Genomic DNA, 6,578 nt, shown 5'->3' on the forward strand with positions numbered 1-6,578 from the left:
CTTCCTTCCTTCCTTCCTCTGTTTTGGTCTATATCATTCAGGTCATAACTCTTCTCAATGTCTGCTGATCCTTTCCTGTCCATTTATATTTAAGTACAATGTGTCACAACTCTGATTGAAGATGGCAGGCTTTACTTTAGAGTGGTCAGCTGAAGGGAGGCTCCTGCTATTGGAATCCACAGGTCTTTTCTTCTAGAGAGTGTTTTCCCAAGAAAGGAAGCCTCTGATCACCTGCCTGGAGGTTATAAAGCAAATTGTCAGGTTCCGTAGAACTGAGCTAGGTGAGTAAAGAGGATAAAGGAGACTCATAGTTCAAGACATAGCTCTCACCATTTAGTGTGTAGATACACATTTAATTCTTCTGGTTTTAATATTTCATCCCACCCTCAACTTTTTCTGATATTCTAGAGCAGGATTTCTGAACTTCTGCATTATTGATGCTTAGGATTGAATAATTCTTTGTTGTTTGGACCATCCTATAATTGTAGGATGTTAGCAGCATCTCTGACATCTACCCACTAGATGCCAATAAACATCACCCCCACCCCCCAACTGGGGACAAAAAACATCTTCCCTTGGAGGCAAACTAAACCTGTTTGAGAACCACTGTTCTTAGGGAAGCCTTCTTATTCAAACACTCCAGAGAATAAGTGACTTGTCTTTTTCTGCTATGTGTCTGTGTATGCATATGAAAGACTAGGAGGGAGTGTTATTTGTCATGCTATACAGATCTAAGGATCTAACTAGATGCAAGCATTCAACCAATCTTTACATCTTTTTTTTTTTTAATTAATTTATTTATTTGTTTATGGCTGTGTTGGGTCTTCGTTTCTGTGCGAGGGCTTTCTCTAGTTGTGGCAAGCGGGGGCCCCTCTTCATCGCGGTGCGCGGGCCTCTCACTATCGCGGCCTCTCTTGCTGTGGAGCACAGGCTCCAGACGCGCAGGCTCAGTAGTTGTGGCTCACGGGCCTAGTTGCTCTGCGGCATGTGGGATCTTCCCAGACCAGGGCTCGAACCCGTGTCCCCTGCATTAGCAGGCAGATTCTCAACCACTGCGCCACCAGGGAAGCCCCCAATCTTTACCTCTTGATCCCCACTGAATCTTGAGATATCTGCTACCTATAATTCCAGGAATTTTACTGGGTTCTGTGACAAGAAACCACTTGTTTCTTGGCTTCCATCATAAAGATTCTTACTCTTCTTTCATCTGCAAAGTCATAAAGAATTGTCCATCTGCTTTCAGCTTCAAAAATGTTCTTGATGTGTCTTAACTATAGTTATTTCCACTCCCATCCTCTTTGCATTTGAGAGTTGAGAGGAATTTTTTTAACCCCTTTACTCTAATTCTTGTAAATTTGAAGAAGGACAATTTATACATGTGTTCTATGTCATGTTTTTGCATGATTTTTCAGTATTAAATGCAAACCTTAAAATAATGTCTGTGTTTATGGTTATGTACACAGAACTTGGAGGGTACATTTTATTTTTTCTAGAGTATTATTATTAATCCAGGAACAGGAATCCCTTGTATGTGCATGAAAAGGGGTGCTTATGTCTTTCCAAAACTCACATGTTGAAACCTATATTGCCTATGTGGTGGTATTTGGAGGGGGTTCCTTTCAGAGGTGATTAGGTCATGAGGACTGAGCCTTTCATAGATGGGATTAGTAACTTTATAAGAGAGATCCCTCACCCCTTCTGCCATGTGAGGACACAGTAAAAATAAGGGTCTATATATCAGGAAGTGAGCCCGCACCAGACACTGGATCTGCCAGCACCTTGATCTTGGACTTCACAGCCTCCAGAACTGTAAGAAATAAATTTTTGTTGTTTATAAACCACCTAGTCCATGGTATTCTGTTAGAGCAGCTCTAGTGGACTAAGAAAAAGGGTATAGCTTATAAAGCTGGGTCTGGCAATAACTTACTTCTAAGTTTTCAGGATAGCTAGCACATTGCCAAGGCCATCATTAGTGCTCAGTTCATCTGATTGATTAATTGGTTCAGCTGATACTTAACAATTGCTCCCTGAAGCTGACTAAATAAATATTAGAACACAGGGAAAGTGAGGCACAGAGAGGTTAAGTGACTTGTTTAAAATGACACAGTAAGGCCCGAAGCCCCACCCACCCTGGCTGCAAGGGTTGCCGGGACAGCCCCCATCTTCTTTAGGTGCGTTGGGCAAGCCACCAGGCGCTGGGGAGAGGAGATGTTGCTGTCGCTGTTAGTGACCTGTGGCATGTCTCTGTGGGACCGGGAACTTAAAGATAGCCAGAATGGAAGAAAATGGTGATAATGAAAAAATGGCTGCTCTGGAGGCCAAAATCTGTCATCAAATCGAGTATTATTTTGGTGACTTCAATTTGCCACGTGACAAATTTTTAAAGGAACAGATCAAACTGGATGAAGGCTGGGTACCTTTGGAGATAATGATAAAATTTAATAGGTTAAACTGTCTGACAACAGACCTTAATGTAATAGTAGAAGCATTGAAAGCAAATCAAAGGTGGAACTCATGGAAATAAGTGAAGATAAAACTAAAATTAAAAGATCTCCAAGCAAACCCCTCCCTGAAGTGACTGATGAGTATAAAAATGATGTAAAAAACAGATCTGTTTATATTAAAGGCTTCCCAATTGATGCAACCCTTGATGACATAAAAGAATGGTTGGAAGATAAAGGTCAGGTACTAAATATTCAGATGAAAAGAACATTGCACAAAGCATTTAAGGGATCAATATTTGCTGTATTTGATACCATTGAATCTGCTAAGAAGTTTGTCGAGGCCCCTGGCCAGAAGTACAAAGACACTTTTCAAGGAAGATTACTTTGCAAAAAAAAAAAAATGAAGAAAGAAAGCAAAATAAAATAGACGCTAAATTATGAGCTAAACAAGAGCAAGAAGAAAAACAAAAGTTAGCAGAAAATGCTGAAATGAAATCTCTAGAAGAAAAGATTAGCTGCTTGCTGAAATTCTCTGGGGACTTAGATGATCAGACGTGTAGAGAAGATTTGCATATCCTTTTCTCTTATTTCTCTGGTGAAATAAAATGGATAGACTTTGTCAGAGGAGCCAAAGAGGAAATAATTCTGTTTAAAGAAAAAGCTAAGGAAACACTGGATAAAGCAAAAGACTCAAATAATGGTAACCTACAATTAAGGAACAAAAAGGTCACCTGGGAAGTGCTAGAAGGAGATGTGGAAAAAGAAGCATTGAAAAAAATAATAGAAGGTCAACAAGAATCCCTAAACAAATGGAAGTCAAAAGGTCGCAGATTTAAAGGAAAAGGAAAGGGAAATAAAGCTGCCCAGACTGGGTCTGCTAAAGGAAAAGCACAGTTTCAGGGCAAGAAAACTAAATTTGACAGTGATGATGAACACGATGAAAATGGTGCATCTAGACCAGTAAAAAGAGCAAGAGAAGAAACACAGACAAAGAAGAACCTGCATCAAAACAACAGAAAATGGTGCCGGAGACCAGTAATTTAGTAAACATTTTTTATTCATTTTAATTAGATTTTAAGCTGCTTTTGTGTTTGGAGGCTTTCAAAAAGAAAACCGAATTAGGTCCACTTCAATGTCCACCTGTAAGAAAGGAAAATTTTTTTGTTGTTTAACTTGTCTTTTTTTGTTGTTGTTATTTTTATCCAAATGAGTATTTTTTCATGTATAATTCTGTTTGTGTTCTTTCAGATTATTCAAATATCCAAAGAAACATTCTTCCACTAAATTGCCTTTGTAATATGAGGATGTATTAGTACAAAATAATAAAATGTATACTGCATAAAAATAAAATTAGTTTATTTTAAAAAATAATAAAATTTAAAAATAAATAAATAAAATGACAGTTTGCAGCAGATCTAAGACTAGAAACCTAGTTCATTTCTTTTTCACCTATTCTAGTCTTTGTAGAATTAGCATTTCACAAAGAAAGGTCTCACAGCAAAGATGAAATAAGAAGACTACCTGTTGGTTTTAGAAAGTCAAGGCACTCCTATGGCTACTCAGTAGAAGTAACCCATGGTTTCTTGGGTGATGATGAGCCCTTAACTGTGTGCAGGCCCTGTGAAGAGACGATAATAATAATAGATAACACCCATGGGCATTTTACTGAGTGTCTGGCTCTATTGTAGGTTTTTGTATACTTTACCTCACTGTGTCCTCACAGCAACTTCTCAAGGCAGGGCTCTGAGTTGGAAGACAAAAGCTGAAACTAGAATCCCTACTGAGAAATGCATTCTTCTAAAAGTATTAGACTTACCCTTTCAAAAAAGAGAAATTATAATTAAGTGTTTATGAGTAGGAGAATCTCAAAGTCCTATGCTCTCCCCATTGGATGGTAAGCATGGTGCTACCAATATGAACTCATAGTATAGGAATCAAGTCTGTGCATTTTGCTTGTTGGTTTAAAATTCAGTTAGGTGACCCTAAATTTCTAGCTCAAGTCAAAATCCATAATTTTACTTGCCAATTTGGCCACCTGGATGAACCCATAGTTTCCTCATACAGAAATTTTACAGATTGATTTTTTTTTTTTAACCTGTTGAACATAGCAAACCTCTTCAAAACATAGTAGTTTAAAACAACAATCATATTTTTTTAGCTCAGTGTCCTGCTGGTGGGTAATTTAGTTTGGGCTAAACTGAGCAGTTCTGATCTTGCTGGATCAGCTGATTTCACTCATGTGGCTGAAGTTATCTGGCAGTTTTCGGGGGGCTGATTGGTCTAGAAGGGACTTTGCTGGTGTGGTAGACTGAATAATGCCCCCCCACACCACTACCAAGATGCTCACTTCCTGGTCCCTGGAACCTGTGAATATATTATATAGCAAAAGGGATTTTGCAGGTGTGATTAAGTTAAAGATCTAGAGATGGGGGAGTATAGTGGATTATCCAGGTGGGTCCAGTGATATCGTCACAAGTGTTCTTATAAGAGGGAGGTAGAGGGAGATGCTTCTACAGAAGAGAAGAAAGTGGTGTGATGACAGAAGCATAGATTGCAATGATGAACTTTGGAGATGGAGGAAGAGCCCATAAGACAGGGGATATAAGTCAGACACTAGAAGCTGAAAAAGCCTCTCCTCAGAGCCTCAAGAAGGAACCAGAACTCCTGACACCTTGATTTTAACTTAGCAAATCTGATTTTGGACTTCTAACCTTCAGAATTATAAGAGAATATTTTTCTGTTGTTTTAAGCCACTAAATTTGTGGTAAATTTGTTATAGCCACAAAAGGAAACTAATACAGCTGAGATAGCTGGAATGACTGGGGCCCCTCTCCAAATACATGTTCTTCCTTCCTGCCTTCCCTCCTCAGTGTACATCCTACCCTCTAGCCGTACTGAACTGCCAGCAGATCCTACAGCATTGCCATAAAATCTGGAAACATAGATAAGTTTATTTTTTTATTATTTGTATTTACTTCTGAACACCCAGGCTTACTTTTTTATGGGCTACATTAAATGTGAAGATGTATTCAATGAAAATCAGAGGTGTAATTCATCTAAAGCAATGAATCATAGATGCATATGCAAAGATTGATGGAAATACTTCATTAATGCACTGTATTCATTGTAATTTTGTGCAGCCCATTTAACTGCACTATTAGTAAGGAGTGCCACGTAGAACGTACCATGTGATGTTTTTGAATATGCCATGTATTTTAATGTAATATCAATAATTCATTTGTAAACATTTATATGTACATTTGTCAATGTTTACAGACATTATGGACACCATGTATAATGCCCGTGATGTTCCATGCTTCCCTGTGTGAGATGCCCTATCCCGCCCTTGATGGCTTTACTATATCCTAATTTTCCTTCAGTACTTGGATCAATTAATTTCTTTATGAAACACTTCCCTATCACTCAATCCTAGTGGCTACATTGCCATCAAACCTCCTCCTTATTCCCTTGATCTTTTGAATTTAATAAAGTATAAAATGAAATGTATTCTATAAAGGATTAATACAGGATACATACCTTAAGCAAAAGTTGACTTCAACATGACAGGTGCTAATATATCAGGGAAGGTAGAAACAAGTCTAATTGGGGATAAATAAACAGAAAAGCTAGTCCTCTGAGAGTTAAACTGTCCACAAAAGGTAGATAAGCTCCTCTCAGATAATAGAGAATTACAGAAGTTAAATTATGTGCTTGAGAGAAGCAGTCAATGAAGTCTGTCAGCTGGTTAAAAATAAACCTAGAGATGTCGTCACTATAAATTTATTTTTTATCTGGGGTCTTTCCTTTCCCATTTAAAATCATTCTCAAATCTTACATTTTCTATGAAGTCTTCATCTACTAATATGCATCTCTGTTCAATGTTCACAATTATCTGTACTTTACCCATTTTTTTTCTTTTTTCATAAGCATTGGGGGCAGAGTCCTACTTTATCTCTATGATATATTCATAAAGTGCAGGGTGCATTCACAAAGCTCCATATATAATCATAATAACAATAATCTGTATTACAAGTGACAGATATAGAATTGCTATTCCATACCTGAAAATCTCAAATCAGAATAAATAAATCTCTATGCATTTCATTAAAACATTTCTCTCAAATCTGGTTTGTG

At 37.8% G+C, this 6,578-nt stretch overlaps 1 pseudogene; it reads left to right on the plus strand.

Annotated features, from left to right (window-relative positions):
• Positions 1–2,275: 2,275 nt before the first annotated feature.
• Positions 2,276–3,483, plus strand: LOC103081328 (lupus La protein homolog pseudogene; annotated as a pseudogene).
• Positions 3,484–6,578: the final 3,095 nt, after the last annotated feature.

The sequence above is a fragment of the Lipotes vexillifer genome, unplaced genomic scaffold, assembly GCF_000442215.2.
Source record: "Lipotes vexillifer unplaced genomic scaffold, Lipotes_vexillifer_v1.1 scaffold92, whole genome shotgun sequence".
Classification (NCBI taxonomy): Eukaryota; Metazoa; Chordata; class Mammalia; order Artiodactyla; family Lipotidae; genus Lipotes; species Lipotes vexillifer.